Source organism: Callorhinus ursinus, unplaced genomic scaffold (genome assembly GCF_003265705.2).
Source record: "Callorhinus ursinus isolate GAN/ISIS: 27379988/994484 unplaced genomic scaffold, GSC_fseal_2.0 scaffold113, whole genome shotgun sequence".
Taxonomy (NCBI): domain Eukaryota; kingdom Metazoa; phylum Chordata; class Mammalia; order Carnivora; family Otariidae; genus Callorhinus; species Callorhinus ursinus.
The window spans coordinates 1-26,892 of record NW_027397175.1 but is presented as its reverse complement, the minus strand read 5'-3'; the positions used below and the strand labels follow the sequence as shown (position 1 = coordinate 26,892).

General features: G+C 41.3%; 1 long non-coding RNA gene across 1 annotated transcript in view; it reads left to right on the top strand.

The window, feature by feature from the left end:
* Positions 1 to 23,835, top strand: part of LOC112838537 (uncharacterized) — a 173,998-nt gene extending 150,163 nt beyond the window's left edge. Inside the window, exons 2-3 of the long non-coding RNA XR_003211995.2 lie at positions 20,205 to 20,393; positions 22,838 to 23,835. This is a non-coding gene — a long non-coding RNA (uncharacterized lncRNA). The remainder of the gene's footprint in view (positions 1 to 20,204; positions 20,394 to 22,837) is intronic.
* Positions 23,836 to 26,892: the final 3,057 nt, after the last annotated feature.

Genomic DNA, 26,892 nt, shown 5'->3' with positions numbered 1-26,892 from the left:
ATACTCAAGGCCACATGATTAGTGGAGTCATCCTGAGTATTACTCTGTCTCATGGGTTGGAAAGGACAATGGAACTTGTGAACCCCGGGAATGAAGTTACAAACTTGATCTTTTCTCCATTAATATATATATTTTTCTGCTTGGTTCCCCTGGCCTCACTCTAGGCTGCTTTATGTTTTCCAGAGGGACCCCACATTACAATTTGGTGATGGTCCTCCTTTTCCAACTCTGTTCTGATTCCATGTCATTTTCTTTTTTTCTTTTTTTTTTTTTTTAAATTTCCTCAGGTTTTTTTTTTGATAAAGATTTTATTTATTTATTTGAGAGAGAGAGAATGAGAGATAGAGAGTACGAGAGGGAAGAGGGTCAGAGGGAGAAGCAGACTCCCTGCTGAGCAGGGAGCCCGATGCGGGACTTGATCCCGGGACTCCAGGATCATGACCTGAGCCGAAGGCAGTCGCTTAACCAACTGAGCCACCCAGGCACCCTCCATGTCATTTTCACTTGATGTTCAGCTCACATCTCAGCTCTTCCCTCAAAGGGAAGGCTGGTTACTCATTTGGTGGTTATGGTAGGAATCCCCGATAGTGCTTTTTTTTATGGGGACTGAGATTCTTCCAGCAAATACTACTTTTTGATGATATGTTTTAATGAGCCTTTTAAAAACTGGGACACCAGACTATGTCTAGTGTAGCTGGAACCTATAACTTTAGAACAGTGTTTGCAGTCTAGTTTTGCTCCCATTAAAATGGCTGCCCATTAAACTCATTAGTGGAATCCGCCATATTGTGTTGCTTAACTTTTTCCATCTTCTTACGGTTTTTAATTTTTTCTTTCACAGAAAGCACTGGCCTAAATAAATCCTTTATTCTCTTATAATGCTTTCATTTTGATCCTACTGCTGCTGAAAATCAACCAAACTTCTTCATCACGGCAGTCTCCACCCCGCCAATCTCCATCAACCTTGTTAACCAGGTTTTCAAATATACACTCAAGAGGTAGTCAACGAAGTTGGACTCAAGCTTTACCTTGGCCTTTTTTTTTCTTCCCTGTATAGGACATTTTCAAGAAATAAGAGTCTTATTCTTTTCAAGGAGCTTTCAGACCAATTAATAAAACAAAGTAGATAACTTGTTACCAACATTAGAGTCTCACTGGAAACTAATTTCTACAGCTCAAAATGTGGCATAAGGCAGATCCCTATTTAAGAAGAAGGGCCTTATTATTTAAGTTGTCTTGAAGACCCTGAGATTATATGTAAGAGTACTACCGTGGGAGGATGTGAAGCCCAATCTTGGCCACTCCAGTATTTCACTTAAGTGCAGAAAGTGAGGTCATCTCCCAAAGCACAGGAATTGATTTTACCCTGAGCCCCTCCTTGGTATTAAACTCCTATAATCACAGGATATAGAAAAGGAAGAAACTTGGTGTTCATTCTCACTGTCTCATTTTACAAACCAGGAAATTGAGACTCAGAGGTGTGAGCTCATTAAGCTCATCCAGTTATTTAGTTGGTTCCTTGGACAAGGATAGTTTCAGAAAGGATGCTGAAAAGTAGAAGCATTGGAGAACTATTTAGGAACTGTAATATCCGCACTGACTGACTGATTGGTGGTGGTGGTGGTGGGGGGCTGTTGAGAGACTGAGTATGGACAGGGAAGAGTCAAAGATCGTGCAGATTCTTTAGCTTTAGCATCCATGCAAACAGGAGGCATTCATTTTGAAGGAGGACGTAGGAAAAATGTATCTGCAGAGAAAGATGAATTCAATCTGGGAGTTTTGGGTGTGCCTTTGCAAAATCCAAGACAATATATTACAATTGAATATACAGAGGAGGCAAACCATGAGGCTCTTGAGTTAGGAAAGCTTCGTGAAGTGTATGTCTGAGAGGGCGTTAGCATCATCCATAGCCAGTGTGAGGCCAAAGAAGACAAAGATGGAAAGGCATCCGTTAGGTTTAGCTATAAGGCAATTATTGGTGACCTTGGCAGGTGACGGTTCAGTGGAGTGGTGTGGCCAGAAGCCAGACTGCAGTGGGCTGGGAAGTGAGTGGGAGGTGGGAAGTAGAAAAACAAATATAAGCAGCTATGAAGAAGTTTAGGACAGTTGAGGGGAGGGAAGTAGGGCAGGCCCCACAGGGGAAGATGTAGAGGGAAGGTTTGTCTGACACGGGAGAGAGTTGGACATGTTTCAGTACTGGTGGTAAGAGGCCAGTTTTTCTATTGAAGTAATTTTCCTCTTCTCTGGCTCCTGCCTTCTGTCTAAAGGTCTGTGTAGTTCCTGGAAATCTCAGAGCAGATCTTTTAGGAGCATCAGAATGATCTCTTGCTAATCCATTATCAACTCACTCTTAACCAGCTTTTGTTATCAACTCATAAACCCGTATTCCCCTCTGACTACTTCCCAGATGCTCCACTCACATTAGATAAAAACATCTCTCAGATTTGTAAACGGAGGTAAAGAGAGCAGAACTAATCTTCCCACATCTCAAATTGGCCTGTGTGGGGAGTTCAAACTGAGAAATTAACATTTTAGAGCAATTTTTAAAGATTTGAAGAAATCATATTTTATGATTAATATTAATCACACAGTTACTGACTCTCTTTACATTTACTCCACTACTTTTTATTGATTGCCTCCTATATAGCAGGTCTTTGGCATGAAACACCTCAACATGACCTAAATATCTTGATTTCTAAATATTTTACGTTTTGAATAGAAATTTCTGGGCTTTGTGGCGATTTTCTACATTTTTGGTACAGTGTTCTCTGCTATGTCAAAACAGTGTTCTTTAAGGTACAGCTGAAACTCTTTTGACACCCTACATCCAGATTCCCTTTCTATCGCCGAAGTAAATCCCTGCTGTGTGACTCTCAGTAGGAAAAAGGGCCCCGCTTCTCACTGTGGAAGTTGAGGAGGGCCAGATGGCTTCTCTGGACCAAACCGGCAGCTGAGGTGTAGACAACAGACCCAGTCAGTCAGCGGGCAGCTGAGGTGTAGACAGCTCTCACCAGGGGTGTTACATTGAGGTAGTGGTAGGAAACCCCAGGGACATTGAGAATCACTCTCACTGATGGCAGCTGAGTGACCCCCAGTGGGGCTCCAGGGAGCCGGTCCTGGCTACGTCTGCCACTGCCCAGCCTCCCTGGGTTCCCACCTCTGCTCTGAGCCTGCTTCCTGTTGATTCAGTGAGCTCCCCGAGACCTGCCTAAGGAAGTTCTCTTCCGCTTGGGTTAGCTGGAGGCGGTTTCTGTCATTTGCCATCAAGAACCCTGACTGATTCAGAAGGCCACAGTGGAATAATAAAGCAATGAACCAAAACATTTATATTCAGCTTACATTTTGTGGACTATGGGCATTGTGCTAAATGCTTTAAATAAATGATGTCACCAAATCCTCAAAACAGCAGGGTGAGGCGGCCAAGTGGGTCTGTTCTTTCTAGTGTCATCTGAAGGGCCTCCTCTTTTATGAGGCTTTTCTGACTTCTTCTTCCTCTTGTAAGTAGACTTGATTCCTTCTTTCTGTCCACTGTATGTCCCATAAAGAGGAGAGCATGTATATGTGTTTTTGGTACAATGCAGACATATACCTACACGTTCTCTCCTCTCTCTCTCTCTATATATATATATATATGTATATATCACATATATAAAGTATATTGATAATGTTTCAATATAATATACAATATATATATTTTATTTCATTACCTCTTATTAAGCTCTTACTATGTGTAGATGTGCTTAGCAGTTCACTTGCATTATCACATGCTGTTCCCACCAGAACTCTATGAGTTAGATTTATTTATTCATTTTACAAAAGAGGAAATGGGAACAAGAAAGGTTAAATAATTTTCAAGACGTTACCCTTTTCAAGAGTTGTAGAGTTGAGATTTGAACATATTCCATTTTGTTTGTTTTGACTTCCAACACCTCTGCTCTTAATACTCTGTAAATTACCTTCACATTCTCATTGTGCTCATATGGGTGATGATTCCCTCCTGTCCCAGCTAAGAAGAGTCTGCATTTTCCTTTTTTTTCCCCTCACTCTCCTAGGAGTGAAGGCAAATTCTCTGTTTCTTATGATACTTCACCCATTCCTCTGTCCATGACAGACAGTGCGAGTCAATGATTATACTCTGTCCCATGAGCCATCTCAAAGATCTCTCTCCCCCTGTTGGACAGAAAGTCACTCCCACTTGATTAGAGATGAATCTTATTTGCTATGCTTGGCCTAGAACAATGCCTCTCCCATAAATAAATATGCTTAGCAAATTATTGTTAGAGTATTGCTTTTGTCTTTATCTTGCAGATGAAGAAATCATAATTAGAGAATTAAATAATAAGCCATTCACCTGGGGCTATTTGTGTCCACCTTGTTGGGTTTTTGTGAGGTTTAATTGGATTCATACACATAAAACTCTTCAAATCGCATCTTGGCACAAGGTAAATTAGGTATTAGGACTACTGCTCAAAAGCACACAGGTTGTATCAGGAGAATTAAATCCGTAGAGATAGAAAAACTGATGGTGGTTGCCAGGGGCTGGGGGGAGGGGGGAATGGGGTGTGACTGCTTTAACGGGAACAAGGTTTCCTTGCGGGATGATGAAAATGTTGGGAACCAGATAGAAGTGGTGGTTGTCCCACATTGTGACGTACTAAATGCCCCAAAAAGGTACACTTTAAAATGATTAATTTTATGGTATGATGAATTTACTCTCAAAACAACAACAACAACAACAACAACAACAAAAAACCAAACCCAAGTCACAGAGGTTGTAACAGGAAGACCCAGAGAGTGAGTGCTTACCTCACCCTAGTCCCCGCCCTGGTAATATAGCCAGAATGTGGACTTTAGTTCTCTAAATAAAACGTTCTTTCCACGTTGTTCTTTCCACATCAGTATGTTGCTTTAGAAATCAGGGAAAGTTTATCCTCACTGCTGGGCAGTTGTGATCTCTGTGCTGATAATTGCAGATGGAAGAGGAATGTTCCCACCTTAGGCAGGAAAACAAATACAATTTTAATGTCCTTTATAGTTTACCAAGCAGTTTTGGAGAACAATGGGTTGCAAATAATCAGAACTTACTGTACCTGAGTGACCTCTGTAATGTGCATAGTAAATATGACAAGGGGAGGGTGGGCCTGGAGGGAACTCTTGAAAGTTCACAGTCTGACACGTCTCTAACCTGCACTTGGGGGGGGGGGTCTGTCTGTACTGACTGCAAAGGAAACTCAAAGACTTCGGAATTGTATCTCTTAAAAACCAAGTGACATCATTCTCCTCCCTGGTCTGTAAGCAGCACTGCTGAGCTTGCTGAGGCATTAATGGGGCTGGCGATGACCACTTAGTCTTGTGTAAATAGACCTTAGGGTACAGTCATGACTTTGCCATTAAGCATGAAGAGACTGGGAGAGTCCTCGTGAAAACAAATAAAATCTCAGATCTTTCATTGCTAATCTCTTTGCAGTTTGCTTTATTTACACCTGTGTAAGTGTGTTGTAGCAACAGCCCATTTCATATACACAGCCACCTCATTGCTCCTTAATAAACAGGAAGGTATTAATAAACAGCCACCTCTCATTTTAAGGCAACTTGACGTATAGAACTTGGCTAAAAATTAAGCAGCAAATGGATGTCTTAATTGATTACATGTTGTTCTTGTATTTGTTTTAAAGGGATGTTGAGGTGGACTTGATCTGATTTCTGGCTCAAGTGGGAAGCCCAGATGTCTGTCATCTATCTCCTTATAACCCTGGGCCCTGACACACCTGTGGAGTGGAGGGTTCCCTCTATTGCTTATAAAACCTTAAAGATACCTTGAAAAACTTTTTAGATATTTTTCTCTTTCTTTCAGCATAAATTATGGACCTTCTGCCTCTGCCACTGGATATATGGAGATAACATTGTCATGGGAAGATGGTCACCACAAGAGCTATTACCTGTAGCATAGGTGATAAGGACCATTCTAAAGTCTGGTGACAGAGTACCAGGGGAGCAGAGGAGAAAGGATGTTGAATTCTGTTGGCCAGACTGGGGGTATGGGTGTGATATGGGGTGATATTAGTGGGGGATTGAGAAAAGAGATGGCATTTAAACTGGACCTTGAAGAATTTCCTTGGATGGGAAGGGAGTGGGAGGGTGTGTATATGTTTGTGTGGTGGGGACAGAGAAGAAAGTTTTCCAGAGCAATGGAAGAACCCAGAACTCTTTGCGTTTGTATTTAGAAAGAGAAAGAGGTCTGCACAGCTGGAGTGTGGGCATCAGCTGGAGGGAGAGGTAGGTCCAGGAAAGAGTCACCTGAACACATCTCGCTTCCCTAGCTCATCAGTGAGAAGGAACAAAGATGTGGAAGCTTTAGCAGGCCCACGTTTAGCTCACCAAGGTAAGAAAGCAGAGAGTCATGGCAAAAGGACTCAAAGGGGGAAAAAGGCCAAGAAGGACAAAGCTTTCTGTTTTCCTAGGAGTACAGATGATTATCATGATTTTAGACGGCAGATGTCAGGAAATATACCACTGAGGGCCTGTCTCAGCAAAGATGTTAACAGAGAAGGTGCTTTAATGATCTGTGTAGACACGTCAGTGTGGGTGAAGTGGCCCAGAGGCTTATGGCCGCCATTTGTGATCCTACAGAGTGTCACTGTTTCTTCAGCTTTCATTTTCAGCATTTTTATTTCCAGATTTCTTTTGGTGATTAATTTTTATCGTATGATTATCTATATTCATTTTAGATGAATAACATTTGTGTTTAAATACATTTTCTGTACTCCTAAGGCTGATTTCATTGGCCTGAGGTTAATTTTTTTTCCTTGAGGAATATAATTCCATTTTTGCCAAGAGACTCAATGGGAAAATTCTACTTTATCACCAGTTTTAAGTAATTTGAGTATTCCATACATCAGTTGCAATTATATTTGCCAGGGTTTCACAATTGAAATATATTACCTGTGCCGAGTATTTGCCATTTGCCAATCCCAGTGAGCTTTTCACCTGTCTCCATTCTGCTCTGTGCCCACCACCGGCTGGGCTTCCTTGCCGGCTGATGTCCAAGGCACCAGCTCGCTCCATCCCTCTCAGGACTCGGGCAATCACCCCCTCCCTTTCTCTCCACAGGCCTCAGAATGCTCCCTTTTGTTGGAAGCTCCTATCTGCCATCTTCAGTCCCTCAGCCCCACCTACATCTTTGTTAATTCCTCAGTCGCTCTCCGAACATTCCCAGTTTCCTGCAGGACCCGACTGATGCATTATGTAGATATGTTCACAGAAGGCACATTGAAGATACATCTATGATGCTTTCATAAGTTTACTAAATAAATTGCATTCAGTGGAGTACAATTAGGAAACAGCTTTTTTTCGTTTACATCGAAATGTAACGTAAAACATCTTAAAGATGTACTGACAACTAACAATGTTCTTTAGGGCTTTTTCCTCCTCACCTCTTGAAAACGCCTCAGGCAGAGTTGTATTTTGGTTATTAGTGAAGAGTTATATTTTGGGGTATTAGAAAACCTAGTTCACCCTAAAACAAACACACAAACACAACCCCAGACTTTCCATCCTGTATGCAATTTAAAAGCTTCCCTCAAGCTCTCTACCCTCTCCTCAGCTCAATTCTGACTGGAAGCTTGGGGTTTGACGGTGGCAAAGACGGGCAGTACTGTCCTTCCACTCTCTCCTTTCTTCCCCTGTCCCCCCAGGCCCCCAAACTGTGGATTTTTGTAAACATCCAGGGTGGGGGTAAGATACCAGCTTCCCCTCTGGCAAGCGCTGGCCTTCTCAGTGATTCACTGGAAAAGCCTTCCTCGGTTGGCTCCGGACAGGCGACGGCATCCCTCTCACCTGTGCATATAAATTTGCCTTTGAGGAACTTTTCCTTCCTTCCTTCCTTCCTTCCTTCCTTCCTTCCTTCCTTCCTTCCTTCCTTCCTTCCTTCCTTCCTTCCTTTCTTCCTTCCTTTCTTTCTTTCTCTTTCTTTCTTTCTTTCTTTCTTTCTTTCTTTCTTTCTTTCTTTCTTTCTTTCTTTCTTTCTTTCTCTTTCTTTCTTTCTTTCTTTCTTTCTTTCTTTCTTTCTTTCTCTTTCTTTCTTTCTTTCTTTCTTTCTTTCTTTCTTTCTTTCTTTTCTTCTTTCTTTCTTTCTTTCTTTCTTTCTTTCTTTCTTTCTTTCTTTCTTATTTTATTATGTTTTGTTAGTCACCATATCAAGGAACATCAAGGAACATCAAGGAACTTTCTTTCTAATGAATTTCTAGTTTTCCCTTTCATGGGCTGCCGGGGAGGTGAGCAATGGATGAGCGTGGTCCCCTTTTAATAATTCCTGAGAGGATGTGTCTGGTGCCTCCCTAGGAGGACACTGTTACCTGTTTCAACAGCTTTACAGCTTTAGCTAAAATCCTGAGACGTCAGGAAATGTCTAATCTCGCATCCCGTTATGTGAGCGTATATTAAAAGGCATATTAAGAAGAGGAATACAGATGGAAGGAAGAAAGTGAGGAAAAGAAAAACTTAGTGAGAAAATAAGGGGAGAGAAAAATAAGGAAAAGTGGAGAGAGGAAAAACAAGAAGAGATCCCTAACCCAGATGTCCTGAAAGTCTCGCTAATGACTTGCCTTATAATAGTAGATTCTAACATTGCCTTGGATGCTAAAGTATGATATCTTATTTGGAAAGAGTTCAGCGTAGTGAAATTAGTGATAATTCCCCCCCAAAAGTAGGCACTGAGGAACACTGTACTAAATTGCTAGGAATTATTTTTTAATTGTAGCACACATTTGATTTTGCTTCTCTGATAGCCATTTCATCTTCCTTGAGTGACAACCATGAAGTTTAGCTGGGATGAATCTCATCTTCAGATCCAGAGGAGGGTCCTGCTTGGTCTAAGCCCCTCAGAATAATCCCATTTCCTTGCCATAGTAATTGATAGGACTTTACGCCAGTCAGTGCATAGCATTTCCCTAGCACCAAGATTGTTATCGGGGTAGTCCAATCAGAGTGAAGCTTGGGACTTTGGTGTGATGGTTCTAAAAACTGACCTTGGCCTTTGCTCTGCCCTTGGATGTGAATGCAGAATCACTATCTGTGCTGCTGGCCACCACTTTAGGAGGCCAGCCCAAGAACAAAGCCAATGTCTGAAGGCAGACAGAACTAAAAAAAAAAAAAAAATACTGCAGAAAAACTGAGCCAGAGCTGGACCAAATCGTGAAAAGTCCTATAGACTTTTCAGTTATAGGAGCCAGTAAATTCCCTTCATTGTGTAAAGCAGTTAAATAGCTTTTCTGTTATTTGCCACAGAAACAATCTTCACCGATAACACTTCTGTGGCATTTGAGTAAATTAAACTGGATTAAAACAGTCCTCATTAAAAGACAATACATTTATAGCTTCTGAATATCGAATACATTTACAGTTTCTGTTATGTGCACGTTGTAAAGGATCAAAACTAAAACCCCCAAAGCCGAACCGTACTGCCTCATTCACACAGAATAAGGGCTATGGAACTTAAAGGAAAACAAAATTTTTTATTAATTATCTTAATATTAAAGTTGCTTAAAGATAAGGGAAAAATTATAGATGAGCCAGAACTGAAAGAATTTGAAAGGACAACAGTTACTTTGACATAAACTTGTGCCAAGCTAGGCAGAATAGAAATAAACAGAAAAACAAGCAAACAAACAAAAACACAACTGGTAACACTTTAAGGTCATACTGACTACTAGTGACTTTCATATACATCATCACACTGAATTCTTACAGTAATCCTTTGAGATAGCTATTGCCCCCCCCCCATTTTACATTTGTGGAAACAGGCTCAGAAAGGAAAAGTAATTTGTTCAAGATCATAGTTATTTAGTATCAGAGACAGGCTTTGAGTCCAGACTACGCTCTTTCTACAAGCTTGCCGTTTCTTTGTAAGACAGAACTAGAAGCTACATGGGTCTGTAATGCCAGGTAGGGTTGGAGCAGCTCAGCTGAAACTATCCTACACCGGTTCCAGAATGCATTTAGCACTTGCTTTGTGTGCTGGAGATTTGTTGTACCACAGACCCTAGGCTTTAGCGTTTTTGGCATTATTTAATTTACAAACAAGTCTGGCCCCTTTCCTTGGGAATAGCAAACACAAGGGAAGAATTGGATTCGGTCGTGTTTGCTTCCGCAGAACCTGACCAAACATAGGACGCCTTATTCTGATGCACTGCTTCCTTCTCATTTTCCTAAAAAGATTCACGAACCCTCTGCCAATGTAAGTGTTGGGGGAAATGAGTTTCTGAATTGTCATTCTAGGAATTGCCTTTTGCAGCTGAAACTTCACCACTTAGTCAAGCCCTCCCCTGCCATCTGCTCAGCTCCAAAACTGCTGCAAAGGTTGAGAGGAGCTACTTAACTTACAAAGAACCGCATCTGTGACAGAAATCCCACCAAAAAACCCTCTCTCATCTTTCCAGTTTGTTGAATGCTGGCTCCAGAGGATCACACTTTTAGGCTCACCAGGGCACTGTCATGAGGTCTCAGGTCTTCAAAGGCAACCCGTTTATCACCAACCCATTGTTCACAAAAATTCACCTGCACCAACCTCATAGTCCGTGCTCGAAAACTCATCTCATGCCCAGCTCTGGGGCGGAGGCAGTCTTAGAGAATCTAAAGAAACCTGGTTCCGTTTTGATGGCTTACTATCATTAGTCTGCTGGTGTGTGTGAGTGACGTGCGGGCACACAGTAGATGCTGTTCCTCAGGTCTCATTGTTAGACCCTTCTCCAGTTTTTGTCAGGAACCCTTCTTGTACTGCTGTTCTGGAACCTACATCCTGTCTTTTCTTCCTGTTCAGGTTTTTAGTTTATGGAGGACGGAAGTTCTTTTATTAGCAGTTCAGCCTTCGTAGAGGCCTGGGTGAGTCTTTGATACTTGCTTCCTTGTCTCTCTAACATTTCATTCATTCATTCATTCATTCATTCAGTGTGTTTATTAGAGAATTTTTGCCACGTAGTACTTACTGCCAGTTGGAGAGATACAAAGCCTCTTAGGTCATGCTCCCTAGAAGCAGAGATTGAGGTGGGAATTCTGATGTAAGTGATAAACTGAGGGAATGCTGGAAAGGTAGGAGGGAATGAAACAGGGGAAGAAGCAGGGCTGTTACATCCCTGCTGTCGGTCGCCGATGGGCTGTGGTCCACCCTGGGGCTGAGTGTGAGTGGAGGCTAATGTAAACTCCCAAGTGCCCCCGGACACTTCTGTCAGACAAGGACATTTCCTCTGGGTGACTTGAGGTGTGAGCCTTAGTAGCCGACGCCCGTGACATCTGGGGGATGAGTGCACTCTGAGGACAAGGGGGATCTGCGTGGAGGAGGTGTAGCATCTGCTACACAGTGATAGGTGGTACTTAGTCTCTGAGTGATGCCACGCGATGGGTGATTGGACAGTGTGGATGTGGAATGGTAGAGCTATGTGCATGAGGAGCACGTAACCAAGCTAGATGGGGGGATGCGCCAGGGGGATGGAATGGACGGGAGAGGGGGTGGTTGTCGAGGAATGTTCCCTGAGGCACTGACTCATAAATTGAGTCCTAACAGGTAAGATAACATGGTGGCAGAGAGGAAGGGAATTTCAGGTGGAAAGTGTGAGCAGGGATGTTAGTGAAGAGGGCTGCACTGTGATTTTTGTGTGCCCTACGCATTTTTGCTTAGAATATTAAAAGCTGTATTTTATGGACTGTGTCCATATAAATATACGTGTAATCCAGTTGGATCGTATTTATTTATTTTTGTAGATTTTAAGAGTTTGAAACATTTTTGTGGGCCCCTAAAGTAACTTGGGCCTGTGCCTATTGTTCCTGTAGCTATGGGGGCCCTGCTGGTGGAGGTAGGAATATGTGGAAGGCAGCCCTGACTACTTCAGTGCCGCCGGATGCTAAGTGCACAGTCATTTCTGTCCACCTTTGCTCCCATCCCTGCCTTGTCACCGTCTCCTCCTAAAACCACGCTCTACTGAGACTGGGCTGGGTTGAACAGTCACCTCCCCTAAGTCCATCTCCACCTCAGAATGTGATTATTGAGAAATAGGGTCTTTGGAGATATAATTAGTTAAATTTAGAGGAACATCCTAGATTCGGGTGAGCCTTTCACCCAAGGACTGGTGTCCTTATAAGAAGAGAGAACACGGAGGGAAGAAGGCGAATGGGAAGTTGGAGGCAGAGATCGGAGTGACATAGCTACAAGCCAAGGAACACCAGGAAGCCAGGGGAGAGGTAGGGAACAGATTCTTCCCTGGACCATTCGGAGGGAGCATGGCCCTGCTGATACCTTGCTGTTGACTTTCTCAGCCTACAGAACGGTAATAGAATAAATTCCTGTTGTGTAAGGCACCCAGTGTGTTGAGCTTTGTTACAGCAGCCCTAAGAAACTAGTATGTACTGTCTCTGCAGAATGTCTTGTCTGAATCTCAGGTGTCCCTGGTTAGGACTGTCTGGGCACAGTGGAGCCCAGACTCCTGCTTTCTTTGCCTTTTCTTCCCTGAAGTGGCTCTTTCTTTCCTGCATTGACCATTAGTGTCTCGGTGCTGAAGAGCAAGCAGAGAGATGTACCGGCTGGAGAGGGTGCTAAGGTAGCTTTTACTGCCCCAGGGTAGTTCCCTTCATTCCTCCATGTGGCACATTTCTCATCAGTAGTGCTGGATGCTGGAAGAAAATCTGGCCATGTTTTCAAAGTTCCAAAGAAAAGCGTTTGCTTTGGGGACAGGAGGAGAGGGAGCTAGGTGCATTTATTGTTTAATAGCTTTCTTTTATCCCTGATTCAGCCATAAATACCCTGCCCATAAAACTAGGCTTTTCCAATCTTCTCGCTGTTTGACAACAACAACAAAAATTGGTTGAGAAATACTGTTCAATATATGCAAGGATGAATATGACATGCTGGAATATTCACAAACTAGATGCTACTGGAGGGCAAGGACTGTATCATTTTCTTCTTAATGCTCAGCATCTGCTACAGGGCCTGGGACATCATAATCTTCCAGTAAACCTTTGCCAAATAAATTAATCTGTCATTGAATTGATGACCAAGGTGACTTAGCTTGTCAGGGTCACTGGGTAGATGTTTGTCCCTGCATCACATACACAAATTCTAAAGTTGCATCTTTGGATGGGACCGTGACTTCTTAGGTGGGGGTATCTGAATGAATAGCTATGTTCTCCAAGTAGTACCTCCAAATAAGTTCTCAAGACCAAATACTCACCACTTACCTGTTAATACACGTGATAAAGGTATGTGCTTTATATACTGTCTTACCAGCACCAAATTTTATAATTGAAGATTTTTGTTAGTGACTGAAAACTCTTCATTTCTGGTAGGTTTACTGGACGTGGGAAGTAACTAACATTTACTGAGTGTTTACTATGAACTAAGACTGTGCTAAGCACTGTAAATCCAGTATCTCACTTAATCATCGCAACCTATCTGTGAGGTTAGTGTTATCACCACTTTACTGATAAGAAAACTGCTTTTAGACAGATTCATTAATTTGCCCATAAGTGGCAGACCCTGGATTCAGATGGTTGTTTCTATAACGGCCAAAGACTCTGCTGGTGAAATTCAAGCTTTAGTGTGCTAAAAGTGATCTAGGGGAGTTTGATAAAAATACAGATTCTTAGGTTTCATTCCTAGAGAATCAGCAGGTCTATGGTAATCTAGAGAATCTGTATATTATCACACCAGTGACCTGAATGCAAGTGGTCTATAAACCACACTTTGAGAAGCACTGCTCTATATATGAGATGTCAAATATGCAGGGTGATTTCTTTTTTTTTACTCTAATGCCGTAGATGCAATATCATTTTCTCCCTTATGGATGCCCAGTTGTTCTAGCACCATTTATTATGATGACCATTCTTTCCCCACTCCCTGTAGTTTCATTTTTGCCATAATCAAGTGTCTATATATACATGGGTTCTGAACATGACCCTCCTATTTTACTTTTTCCATATAATTCATAATCATCATCCATTGAAAACATACTTTGAGAAATTCCACTGTGGACCAAAGGGCAAGAAATCTTGGAAAACCCCATGGATCATTTTGTGACTGGATATTAGATCCATAAAATTAGAGATGGCCATTTATGAAGCAATGCTCAGTTTTTCCTGGGATCCTCATTTAAATCCACTGGCCTACCCAGTGCGATTTCTGGTATTTGTAGAAATTTGTAGGAATTACTCTTTTTCCCTCCCAACTGTCATTGCTCTCCTTCTCCAGATCCTCTTTTACCAAATCAGCAGGACATTTTGGAAAGCAAGTCATCTTTTATTAAGAGCATCCTATCTTACTTTCAAATGTCATTAGGGAAGAAAGATGACATATAGACATAGCAGTATTCACCTCTTAGGTTCTGCTTTTGAACAAACCTTTCCCCTCCCTGCAATTTGTGTTGCCTCAAATGGGGAGCCTACTGTAAATTCAGGATCACTGACTCTAATTTAAAAATGAGAAACACAGCAGATTATACATATTTGCCCATGGGAACAAAAGGCTGCCATTTAAATATGGCTTGATGACAACAAATAATTTTGATATACTGTCAAGCAAACTCTTAAAAACATCTTTCACTTTTATAGTATTATGTGATACAGGTTAAAAAGCATTTGCAATGAGTTGTGGGTGGCAAAACTGAGGCATAGAGCTGTGAAATTATTTAACTAAAACCGTCAAGGAAATTGTATCAACAACCAGAGATTCTACTGCCTAACTTTTCAGTGAGTTCTGGGGTTGGAGGCAGTTACCCAGCTGGATTCCCAAAAGGGCAAAAGCTCTCCATTAGAAAAGGTTCGTGCATATGGGAAGGGGGAAAAGAAAAAAAAGGAGAGAGGGAAACAAACCATGAGACTCTTAATGACAGAGAACAAACTGAGGGTTGATGGAGGGAGGTGGGTGGGGGATGGGCCAGATGGGGGATGGGGATTAAGGAGGGCACTTGTTGTGATGAGCATTATGGGTGTTGTAAGTGATGAATAACTGAGTTTTACTCCAGAAAACAATATTGCACTGTATGTTCACTAACTAAAATTTAAATTAAAAAAAAAAAGAAAAAAGAAACATGCAACCCCCAAGTGTCCATTTATATCTGCAGTCGTAGTCAAGCGGTGACCCAGCTCGCCACAGGAAGTGTGGGGCTAGATGAAGGGCTGGCATCCAAATGATTACAGTATGGCCGCCTCATATTCTCAACACTGATACCTCAATAGCATAGAAAACGTTTTGTTTTTATTTTGTTTTCTGCTATAGGGGTGTGATAAACTCCGACAAGGCTGTGCTATGTAGTAAGTATCTTTTCTCCATCCTCTGTTGGTGAAAAGCTGAACAAACTAAATGTTGAAAGAACTTGAGTTGTTCTGCAGTTGGTTGCACAACTCTTCAGGCCTCAACTGGTGATTTGTTAGTCACTTGGGGAGAAGCAAATGAATTTGGAGACCCAAGACATCACCCACAGCCATTGCACTAATGGGAGAAGTTCAGGGGCTTTCTTCCTCCTGCAGAGAGTCTAGTTTCTCTGTCTTTTGTGCATAATTGAACTTTTTCTTCAGGAGACTGTGCGATTCTCCTAATAAGATAGTGACTATACTTGTATTTTTCCTGTGCCAACGCAGTCATATTTTATTGTTAAATTGGAAATAAGGGTCATTTTGTTGTTAATTGGCATTGATATTTTCTTGGACAGCCACACCCCTGATAGGCCAATGGACAGTGCTAGGGAAAAAAGTGGTGAGCCTTACTTGAAGGTGGAATAGAAGTTTCTCAAGCTTCCCGGATAATAAGATTGACCTGAGGTGTTAGCTCAATGTTCAGATTTCCAGTCTTTTCCTTTGGGGCTGCTGATTCAGAGGGGTTGGGATAGGTCCTTAGAATACATATTTTAATAGCTATGTGACTGTTATCGTTAGGGAAGTGTGGGAAACACTGCCCTAGGAAGTGTGATTTTGAAAAGGCAATTCCAGTCAGGAGGTCCCTGATTCCCAAATATCCCCCATTGTTCCCATGGAGGTATCTTTCTCTCTCTTAGTCTTTTTCCAACCTCTGTTCTGTACGTGCCACCAACTTTCATTCAGTCCCACTTGGGCAGGTTGTTCTTAGCTCAGATTCTCATGCTTGTCACTGGACCTCAGCCTGGAGTCTCCAGCTGAATTCAAGTCATTCCCATTCCATACATTGCAGTCACAGTGGTACCAAATGATTTGCCTTTCCATGCCTATCTCAACCTCTTCAAATCTTTTGACCTTTTTCATGTTCCATTTTCTTTTTTTTTCTTTTTTTGGGGTGGGGGTGAGGGGCAGAGGGAGAGGGAGAGAGAAAATCTCAAGCAGGCTCCACGCCCAGTGCAGAGCTCACCCCAGGGCTTGATTTCACAACCCTGAGCCCAAATCAAGAGTTGGATGCATAACCAACTGAGCCACCCAGGCACCCCTCATGTTCCATTTTCTGCATAGAATGCCTTCTCTCACTAGTTTGCCATTGCACTTCTTTCTGTTTCTTCTTCAAGAGCTCAGATGTCACTTCCTTAGGAGTCTTCCTCAGCTTCCTTAGGCAGAGTTATTTCTTGTCTCTGTGTTCTCATGACATGCTGGATTTCTCTTACCTGTAACGTATGTTAGGTTGTAATGATCTGTTTACTTTTGTCTCTCTCAGTAGGCAGCTTGGAGAGGGACAGTGTCTTCATATTTACATTCCAGTGTCTAGCAGAGTGCCAGGTACAGAGTAGGAATTTTATAAGTATTTGCTGAGTGAACTTTAGGCTTTAATAATTATATATTAAATGATTATTATCAAATAAAAAATATGGATTAGTTTATTTATCTAAGTCCAGATGTTCATTTATTTGTTTACCCATTTATTCAGACAAATATCTGTTGGACCCCTATTATATGCTAAGCATAAGTGATTCAGTGATAAGCTAAAAATATACATCATCCTCGCCTTCATGGAGCTTTGAAGTGAGAGAAATCTATTAATACAGTAATTATGAAATGAATAGACGATTTGCTACAATGAAAAATACCAAGGGTAGGCATATGGGGGCAATGAAAGAACATAATGGGGGGTGGGGGGTGAAAACTGATCTAAGTGCTGATAATGAAAAGGAATTATCCAGGGAGAAAGCAGAGTGAAGAACCTTTCAGGCTCAGGAAAAAAGCCTGTTTAAAGGCCCTGGGGTGGGAGAGAGTATGGTAAGAACAAGGGACTGAAGGATGGATGGTATGTGTGGAGCAGAGAGAGCAAGTGGACCCACAGCCTGAGAAAAGACTGTCACCTAGAGGTTAAGAGTTTTCATCAGCCCTGTTGAGAAGTTGTGTCTTTATTCTAAATGCAGTGGGAAACCAGTAAAAAGAAACCTGAGTAGTTTGGCACGTGTATAATTGCAGTTTTGTAGGGATTTATACCTATCAAATGGTGATTTGTTTTACTATTTATTTTTGTTTTGACCATGCGGACTACTTCAGGAGAGGAATCCTGTCTTACATTTCTTAGTGTTCCTAGCCTCTGGCACCATACAATAAATAGAGTGGGTGACCAAGAGATGTGTGTTTCTTGTTTTATTTCACAATCTTGAGAGTTGAGGCTTTTTGTAACCACACTTAGAAAGAAATTTAGTTAACTGGATCCACTGGATAGCTTAAAATGACATAACATTTGTGTTTAAATTGGGAGAAACATGTTTGATATGGTGAATGGACAGCCAGTTACCCACTACAGTCTTAATCCACGAAGACCGTTTCGTAAGTGCGCAGGAAACTAGTCAGCATTAGTTTGAGAAGAACCTGTTTCCCTTGCTTAATAAAGTCATTTTATTACTGATGATGCTTGGGGTTTTGCCATTAAGAATCAGTGCTAGAGCTGTAATGATGCTTTGGACTTTAAAAGAGTCCTTTTTGAAAATGTAGATAAATACCTAATTGGGAGTAAAAAGTATATTAATATTTATCAGCAGACATCTTTGGGATAGTTTGATGGGGATTTAAATATAAAGGGAATTATGTATCAGGGGAGAGCAGGGGCATCAGTGATGTGAAAACGAAGTCTACTTCCTCAGTTTTGCTTCTGTGGTCGCCTCTAGAAACGGAAGTCGTTTTGTGAATAATGGCGGTGATCGTGCCACTGACCGAAGCTGAATCTGTCTGGACGTTGGTTTCACAGTAAAACAAAGAGTACTTTTCTTCCTAATCTTTTGGACACTATGAAGTTTAATGATATCAATGAGGAAAAGTGCGATGGACTTTGGGAGATGAGTTGCTTTGTCATACTAGCTGAGCTGGTGGCATCATCTACCCAAAGCCTTTGTGATTCAATGGAGTTCTCAAATCAACTTCTTAGAAACAAGTTCTTTTGTAAGGCCAGGATTTCATTAGAACATCAGTGTTCTAATATTAAGTGTACTTTCTGATCTTCCCTCAGATTTTTTCCAGACTTCTTTATTTGCCCCATTGCTCAATTAATTTCTAGTTGCTGTGGGTGGGGGGAGGGAGGAACTCAAACGAGAAAGGAAACCTTTGTTGATGTTTTGGGGCAAGGGTGGTTTTTCCAGAATATTCCATGATGATTTGAAAAATTGAGAACTCTGTGCATGATGGGGACACATTTCCACCACGCACATTCACTCTTCTTATTTCCCTTTAGGGCTTTCTCCACTCTGCCCTGTGGATTTCTACAACATCATTTTCATGTTTGGCAATTGTACCTCATTAAATGAATTACGACTATGGCAAATCTTGAATTAAAAATATTTTTAAGTGAATAAAGCCATTCTTAAGTTATTAAATGTAACTGCTTTATTTTCTTCACATATTCACAGGAGATGCCATAGATCTTATTTGGAGTTTTAATAAATTTTTAAGAATCACCATCAAGGAATAAGGTTCTGATTACTCAAGCAACCACACTAACCAAAAATGGATCCACTTTTTTTTTTTTTTACCCTTTCCTCTGAGAGATGTTCATCTCAGGTCCTAATTTGCCCAATAAGTCTGAGGCAGTGATTAGCAAACTAAAGGCCAAATCTGGCCAGCAGCCTTTTTCTGTAGACAAATTTTTATTGGAACATAGCCATGACGATCTATTTAAGTACTGTCTATGACTGTTTTTGTATTACAACTGAGCACTGTTGAGCAGTCGCAACAGGGAACACATGACCTGCAGTGCTGAAAACATTTATTATCTTACAGAAAAAGTTTGCTGACCTTGGTCTAAGATAATGTTTCTGAATATTCTTTGACTATCAGTTATGCTAGGAGCTCCCTGAAAGCAGAGACCAAATACGATTTCTCTTTGTATCTTTAGTGCCTATGACACTGTCCTGTTGTAAAGAAGTGCTCAAGTCCAGAATGAATGAAAGTAACCTAATGCAGCTGCATAAATAATCATGCTTCCCCCACCCCAACCTTAAAGACTATGGGAAAGAGCCACTGAAAACCAGGCATAGGGTGATTTTCTACTAGGACAGTTTTGGGTTCACTTTCAGGAAGATCTGTATCGATTACTCTGATCTTGGTGTGCTGAACAGGGTTGCTCCTGTTCTCATTTCAGCAATTCAGGGATGGGAAGGCAGGGATGTGGGGGAGGGACCAATGCAACTTTTGCTGCCTCAAGAGAACTGGGGCAAAGGCATTTATGAGGAGGTCCCAGTATTCAGCTGCTGGGCAGCATGATCAAGGAATAGCTAAACTGACATCTTGGGTTGTTTGTATTCCCAAAAGCACTCGCCCCAGCAGGCATATTCTGTCTTAACATTCGGTACTCTGTGAAAAAGGAGATGTTTGGGAGGCAAATGTAGCCTGTTCTCTGTACTCCTTCCTTTGTTGCTCTTGTTGACTTCCTCTACATATGTAAATGTAGATTAGTTTTTGTAAAAAAAAATTTATAGATCTAATACCTTGTTTGAATAGGCAATTGGAAAGGGCCCAGGAAAATACTCTTGGCCAGTTTCCTTTAATAACCAAGCCAGAGGTGGCAGTTACGTAGGAAGTTTATTACCACCCTGGCCCTTCTACTGTCAGACATCCCTAATAGATCCCTGAATGCTTTCTGACAGACACAGCCTCCGAATCCTTCCTAAAACGTTCCAAGTAACTGCCACCAATTGGTCAGAATTGGCACACAAGATGAAACCTTACTTGCCAAAGCTGGTTTTGCATATTTCTAGGTGCAAGGATCTCATTCCGCCTTTTATTTTCTTCCTCAGCTCCTCATGTGGAAATGTATCCAGGCCCCAAAGGTAGGAACGGGGAAGGACTGGCAGGCAAAGCAAGGCATTCTCGGCAGAATGCGGAGCACAAATAAAGATTTGAGGTGACCAGCTTTAGTAACGAGGAGTACACACTGCGAAGTCACATGAAATGGACATGGAATCAGAAGGAAGAGCTAGATTGAGGTAAGCATGGGCATCTAGGCCAAGACATTTGAATGCAATTTGGAAAGTCAGTGCTTCCGAAGGCTGGTAAGGGTATTAGGGTTCTCCAGAGAAACAGAACCAATAGGATAGAGAGGTACACACACACACACACACACACACACACACAGGGGTAAGGGTGGGCATTTTTTTTAAGGAGTCAGCTCTTGTGAGTGTGGAAGTTGGCAAGTTCAAAATCTGCAGGGCAGGTGATCAGGCTGGAAATTGTAGCAGGAGCTGATGTTGCAATCTTGAATCCTACAGCAGTCCGGAGGCAGAATTCCTTCTTCAGGGGACCTCATTCTTTTCTCTCAAGTCCTTCACCAGGTTGGATGAGGCTCACCCACATTGTGGAGGGTCAGATCATTTGCTTTGCTCAAGGTTTACTGATTTAAATTTTAACATCTAACAATGATGTCACAGAAATTATTGGCTAGAACAAAGTTTATTTAAGTGAAAGAGAGTTGATTTAAAGAAAATTATTAAATAAATTTTGCGTGCAGTTGGTATAGGGATATGTCGAGTATATATGTACTAAAATGGCTGAGGTCAGAGAATGGTAAGTGACCGAATTGCTATACTCTTGTCACAAGGAAATGTCATAAGGAAATGGTTTTTTTTATAAAGATTTTATTTATTTGTTTATTTGACAGAGAGAGAGAGAGGGAACAAGCAGGGGGAGAGGGAGAGGGAGAAGCAGGCTCCCCGCCGAGCAGGGAGCCTGATGTGGGACTCGATCCCAGGACCCTGGGATCATGACCTGAGCCGAAGGCAGACGCTTAACGACTGAGCCACCCAGGCGCCCCAGAAAATGGGGTTTTAAGGAGATTAATTCTGCTGCCTTGAACAAAGGCCATGGACAGAAAATATTCACCAACAAATAATAAATATGAAAATGTTCTCTCCTGTTATAGTAGTAAAATCATGCCTTTTCTAAAGATGCTAACTTTTTGCCAAATTTCGCAAATGTAATTTTCCCAGTCTGCTTTTTAAAAAGTAGTTGTTTGTGCCTTTTTTTCCCCCCCAACAAATAGAAGTTTTAAATTTTATGTAATCTTAGTAGTTGGGTCTTTTCCTTTATGATTTCTTAAAAGGATTTTAAGCTCAGAAAGTCATCTGGTTTTTTTTTTTTTTTTGGTATTTTTTTTTTTTTTTTTTTTTTTATTTATTTATTTATTTATCTGAAAGAGAGAGAGAGAGCAGAGGGAGAGGGAGAAGCAGGCTCCCCACTGAGCATGGAACCCCATGTGGGACTCGATCCCAGGACCCGGGGATCATGACCTGAGCTGAAGGCAAGATGCTCATGACCCCGGGATCATGACTTGAGCCACCCTGGCGCCCCTCATCCTGGGTCTTAAATTCACAGGTCTAACACCTTGTTTGGGCATTTGGAAAAAGATAACTTTAAATATTTAACTTTTTGATGTATCTGGGGCTTATTTTTTTGTACCCTATGAGGGATGCATCTAGACTAATTTTATTTTCCTTAAATTCCTACTCAGTTACTCATGTACAAGTTCCTTTTTGGTGATGTCATTTTTATTTTCTAGCAAATTCTTATATGGATCCAAATCAATTTCTGGACTAGCTCTGGTCTGTGTTCTGTATCTATACATTGTTTCTTTCAGTATTAAATTACTTTAATGATATGATATGGCCTTATATTTAAATATGTAGTGTGGCTAGTCCCATCTCATATGCTTTCTTCAAGGTTTTCTGTGATAAACTTATTTTTCTTCCTGAGAACATCAGAATCTACTCAAATTCTCCAGAAGTTTCATAGAATGTTAATTGGATTTTGTGTAAGTCATTATGAGGTTTATAATGAATTCGGGTATAATTCATTCTGTATGAATTTATGCACATTTTCAATCAACTTTTGATGTTTGTGACTATAGAGCACAGATCAGATTTCAGTCAATGAATTAATCTAAAATAATAATGAAGACATTTTATCTCCATTGCCCCCTTAACTTGAGCAATTTAGACGTATAAATAGCCAAATTGAATTTAATTCCTTTCATTTTTGCACCTAAATGTCTGGTCTAGGTGTAATCCAACAATCAAGGATCCAAAGACTGGCCTCAGGGAGCAGAATTAAAGAAACAATGATAAATATTGTCAGTGAAAGAATTTAGAAACTCTTGAAGGGTAATTCACATTTCAACTTTTAACTTTCATATTAATTCCCCAGGACTTCAAATGGAAACCCATGATCCCTTCTGCAAGGATCTTCACCTGGGGTGTTTTAAAATTTCTTTTTCTCATTTCCTTTGCCCTTCTCATGCTGGTAGTATCTGAACAGCCTGTTCTCCTGGCTCTGGTTAATTCTTGGTACTCTTGAATCTCTCCTGACAGCAGAAAGCAGTGATCAGACAGGTTGAATGATTCAATGGAAATGTAATCTGATCTCATCTTGGCCATAGGTAAGAAGCAAACTGCTGTGAACCAGAATTGTAATGCTGGGAATTATCTGACTCCTGCAGCCCTCTCTTCTTTCTCTGCCCTGGTGAATGATGGCTGAGATTTGAAATTTAAGGCATGTAAAACATGGTAAACATCAATTTGTTGACTTGGCCATTGAACCGGACATCTTGCCTTCTTGCAGGTAAAACTAAAGATCACAAGTTCTAGATTTTATTTATAAGGGCAAAGCATTGAAGTGTATCCACTTAAGTTGCTTCTCGATTCAGGGAAGTCTTTTTTCCTTTAAACTATTCTTCTAGCTTTGGGGCTGGGTGCAAGAGCAAAGCAAAACAGCAACCAAAAAGCAAAGGACTCTCCAACAATAGAACACCTGAGCTGCAAAGATGGACGACCTGTAGAACAGAGTTGACATGATGTGATCAGTCAGTTCCCAGATGTGAAGGAAAGGAATCCTCTGCAGCGGACTAAGGAAGGCCAGTTACAATGCAGGGAAACTGAGAACTGGTAGGAACAGGTGGAGAAACTTACAGGAGAAGAGAGAAAAACTGGACATAAAAGTATAAGAAACAGAAAACACAGGAAACTTCAGCGTTGATGGTGACCCATTACACTGCTGGCCCCCAGTGATCACATCTCCCTGTATTTGCCCTTGTGTAGTCCTCGCTCTTTGAATTGGAATAGGGCCCGTGACTCATTCTGACTGACTAGAAGTGGTGGAGTGATGCTGTACACCTTCTTATGTCTATATAGGAAGACTTAAGAAGTTCTGCTTCTGGGCTCTGAGTCCCGATCTGCTTTATAAGGATTCTGTTACTCTGCTGGCACTTTGTCGAGAGGCCATGGGAGAAAAGCCCAGCTATTCAGTGCCCAGCCAAGCCCAGGCCCCTGCTGACCGAAATCCATAGAGCGACCATTGGCAAGGTCAACAGAAGAGTCATCTGGCTGAGCCCGGCCCAGATTACAGAATTGTGAGCAAATAAAATGGCCATTGTTTTAAGCCAGGAAGTTTTAGGCTGGTTTGTTCTATCACAAAACATAACCATTTGTTATATCACAAAAACATAATGGAGAAGCATCAAGGACCAAGGCCCAGGGACTCTGCTGTCTCGGACAGCATGGTGCGGAGGGAAGATGCAAGCCTGGAACCACAGCAAGCTTGGGTCATAGCCTCACTTTTTAGCTTTTTGCTCTGTGGCCTGGGGCAAGTTATTTAGTCTTTTGGGGCTTCAGTTCTGTTATCTGTAAAATGAGAAAAATATTTCTTCCTTCACAGGATAGTTAAGAAATGAAATGAGTGAAAGTTTGGGGCACATATTAAGTACCCGCCACACATGAGTTCTGTTCCATTTCCTCCTTACAGTTCCCTCCCTCACCCCCCCACCCCAGGGCTGACCTAAACTGCATTAACCCTTAAGAGTAGTCCTGTGCCCTGCTAAAAGGTCATTCTGTCATAGGTTGGTTTTGCACTGTGTATGTAGTTGATAAACAACCACTACATTTATATGAAAAAGAAGTAATCCACTAAATTGTAAGTGATGGATTTTTTTTTTTTTTTTAAATGATGGTAGCTTTTGGGGCCAGTGTGCCTTTGTGTCTATATCCTGGAATACACCTGCTCCTCTGGAGTACCACAGCTTTTTATTAGACTAAGCTTGGGTCATGAAGGAACATTACATTCAGTTTATTTTATTGCAGATGGAATGAAGGCATGCACTAGATTTCCATTAGATTTTCACACAAAAAAATTTCTATTGTTTGTAAAGTTTACTTAGGCAAAAATTGCACATTTTGAGGCAGCACAGGATAAAATTTGGTTCTTATTGAACCCCCCACCTTCATACTAGAAGGTAAGTTAGGACCCTGGAAAGAAAGAAGTCCCATATTGAGTGTCTGAATTATGTTAAAACTGTGCAGACTCCAAGTTTCCAAGCCTTCTGAGAGAAAATACACATATACATCCACGCACTCACATACACAAATGCACACACATGAATGAAAGAGAGGACTAAGGAGAGAAGAAGTAAACCTGCCATGACCTCAGTTTCCAATTTGTAAAATGAGAAAGCCAGACTAGAAGGTTCTCCACAGCCATTTCCTGCTCTGAGTGTAGCAGACATCTCAAATGCTGGACCTGTATTAGCCCTTTGTGGACAGGGAGATGAAGAACACAGGTTGCTCTCCAGCAAAACTTTAATTGCAGAGCTTTAATTAAAAAAAGAATCAAAATTCTCTTTCAGATTATGTTTTTTTAAATTTTATTTTTAATTGTATTTTTATTGTTTCCATTTTATTTTAAAAGAGAAATGAAAGCTGCAGTTTGCCAAATTGCTGCACACTTTTTCTCGCCATACAACTGCCCTAGCAAGTTAACCTAAAACAATTTTCTAAAATGTATTTTTAATGAGAAGCTGAGATCACTGAAATTTGTCTTGAACTTTTTTTTCCCTTTAGACCTCTTACAGGGCTCTGGAGTTTCCATACCTCAGTGCCAAGAGCATGGCAAATGAATTCGGCTCAGCTTAGTAATTACCTTGTGCTAGTCTTGCTCAAAGTTGTTTTTCTCTTAATGGGTTAGGAGGGCCATTCACATGCTTTGATTCTAGTCATCAAAGTTCCAATGGGGAGGGTAGGTGAATGTATATGTAATGTTTAGCCTATAAAAATGGCCATATCCAGAGCTTATGCAGAGTAAATTCTTACTCAGGGACTCTGAATAAGGGCAGGTCAATGTGGAAGAAAGCATGAGAAAATGAAAGAGCTGAAGTAATTCTGGGAGTATCCTTCCTTCTCCTTCTCCAAATTAAGTCTCACAATTATAGTGGACTTTTACTTTTGCCCCCTCTCATGGCATGAGGGAAAGATCTTCCCAAAGTCTCCCAGTGTGCTTCCAGAATGCTGACTCACTCCCAGACTCCACAGTGGAGCATGGACATTCGTTTCTCAGACTTTCTGTGGTGAAGGACCAGTTTGCTTCCTCTCCCACTCCCCCATCCACCGTGGGCTGATACTTGCACAAAATGCAGTACAAATGAATCACTTAATAAAATGACACAAAAAACAATGACAAACAAAATACAAGTCTCAGTTTTAATTATTAGACTCAATTACTCTGTCAGATTGTAATAGAAGTGTCTATCATCCTCAATGTCTACACTTGTTGCAGAAGCTAATAACCATGTGGAAACAAGTGCTAGTCCATGGACCACACTTTGAGTGTACTGGCTAAGACCAGGCCAGTAGTATTCTCCAGTTACCGGTAATTATCTCAGGAGTGTTCTTATGACCTGAGCTGGTGCCATTCACCTGAATATTGGGACTTTAGTTGAGAACACTGGGGCAACAATTGTCTGTTTTTCCTGGCTGGATGCCATCTTGGGACCACAAGAGAAGCGGCTTGGGAATGAGTCAACACTGAGAAAGCAGAACCAAGGGATAGTGAGTCAGAACCCGGATCTACTCCTATATTGCAGAGAAATATAAGCCAATAAATTAAAATTAAAATTAAGCAAGCCAGAATTCATCTGGTTGGCTCTCATCTGCAGGGGGGTCTTATGTGATACCGTGATTAACTGGCATATTTCTTCATGAACTCTCAACTAGTTTCTCTTTTGCCAGTCATCTTTCTGAAACAGAGTATGCCATTCTTCTGGTTATGAAGCTTCCCACTGCCCTCAGTACAAAGTTCAAGTTTCCTTAAACTGTCACTTAAAGTCTTCCACCGTTGATTCCCCTTCTACTTTTTCAGCCCAATTTTTTGCTACTCTCATCCTCAGGCACGTACCGTGCTTTAGCGTGACCAGACATGTATTTTTATATATGTTCTAGGTTTGCTCATGTTCCCTCTGGCTGGACTGCACTTACTCTTCCCACGCCCTTTTCTGACTTTCTAAGAATAGAACCTTGAGAACATAAGGTGTCCATTATTCTGAAACATTATGCATCACCATCATTCCTGCTGATTCAAGGGCTAATTTTGCAAGTGTTGGCAGGAGGGCAAATTGATGCACCCAGACATTTGATAAAAGTTGCATTGAGACCCCAGAGATCTCATTTC